General features: G+C 41.3%; 1 non-coding gene across 1 annotated transcript; it reads left to right on the top strand.

The window, feature by feature from the left end:
• Window positions 1-723: 723 nt before the first annotated feature.
• Trnap-agg50 (transfer RNA proline (anticodon AGG) 50) lies at window positions 724-805 on the top strand. Its single transcript has one exon. It is a non-coding gene; the product is annotated as a tRNA-Pro (tRNA).
• Window positions 806-1341: the final 536 nt, after the last annotated feature.

Raw genomic sequence — 1341 nt, forward strand, 5'->3', positions numbered from 1 at the left:
GGTCTAATAGTAGTGAGACTGGGGATCTAATACAGGAGGGTACTGAGAAACACCCATGCATTCACAGCATGAATCCACAGAACTAACAAAAGGATAGTTCAGCAGCAGATATCCCACATCTCATGTGAGAGCAAAGAGAAAGTGGTTGTAGTAGTAAACACAGAAAGGAAACTTAGAATAATAACAAAATAGAGTTCAGAATTCCTTCTGGAGGGCTCAGGCTGAGTCTCTCTTACCAGTAAAGTGAGTATTTCTGTAGAGGGTGGGACCACAGTAAACACCATAAATTTTCAAGGAACTATCATGACAGAAGTGTGTAAAATATACCTAAAGCTAAATAAAATCAAACACTCCCAACATATTCTTATGTATTTCAGTAGAAGGTGGAAACTAACTTCTACCGGGGTATGGAGAAAGAGGAACACTCCTCCATTGTTGGTGAGATTGCAAGCTGGTGCAACCACTGTGGAAATCAGTCTGGCAGATCCTCAGAAAATTGGACATAGTACTACCTGAGGATTCAGCTATACTAGTTCTGGACATATACCTAAAAAAGATGCTCTGACATACAACAAAGGTACATGTTTCACTATGTTCATAGCTGCCTTATTTATAATAGTCAAAACCTGGAAACAACACAGATGTACCTCAACAGAGGAATGGATACAGAAAATGTGGTACATTTACACAATGTAGTACTACTTAGTAATTAAAAACAATGACTTCGGGGGTTGGGGATTTAGCTCAGTGGTAGAGCGCTTGCCTAGGAAGCGCAAGGCCCTGGGTTCGATCCCCAGCTCCGAAAAAAAAAAAAAAGAACAAAAAAAAAAAAAAAGAAAAAACAATGACTTCATGAAATTCTTAGCAAATGGACAGGACTAGAAAATATCATCCTGAGTGAGGCAACCCATTCACAAAAGAACACACAAGGTATTTCCTCACTGAGAAGTAGATATTAGGCAAAAGAAAAAAAAACTCAGAATATCAACAATACAACTCATGGACCATATGAAACCCAAGAAGAAGGAAGACTATGTGTGGATGCTTCAGTCCAGAAGGTGGAGGGAGGGAGCAATCTGGGAGAGAGAGACGATGGGTAGGAAAGGTGGAGGCAAATCAGGTGTGGGAGGAGACAGGGAGCGGAGAAGTATAGAGGTTCAGGAAATTGAAATGAGATGTGTATCAGTGGGAGAGGAGTAACTAGGAGTAGTCACTAGAAAGTCCCAGAAGCCAGAGACCCAAAAGGTTCCCAGGACTCAACAGGGAGGACATTACTCGAAATAGCCAACAAAGGGTAGAGAGAACTTGTAGTGACCATATTGAGTTGATAGGCACGGCCCG

Source organism: Rattus norvegicus, chromosome 16 (assembly GCF_036323735.1).
Source record: "Rattus norvegicus strain BN/NHsdMcwi chromosome 16, GRCr8, whole genome shotgun sequence".
In the NCBI taxonomy this organism is placed as follows: domain Eukaryota; kingdom Metazoa; phylum Chordata; class Mammalia; order Rodentia; family Muridae; genus Rattus; species Rattus norvegicus.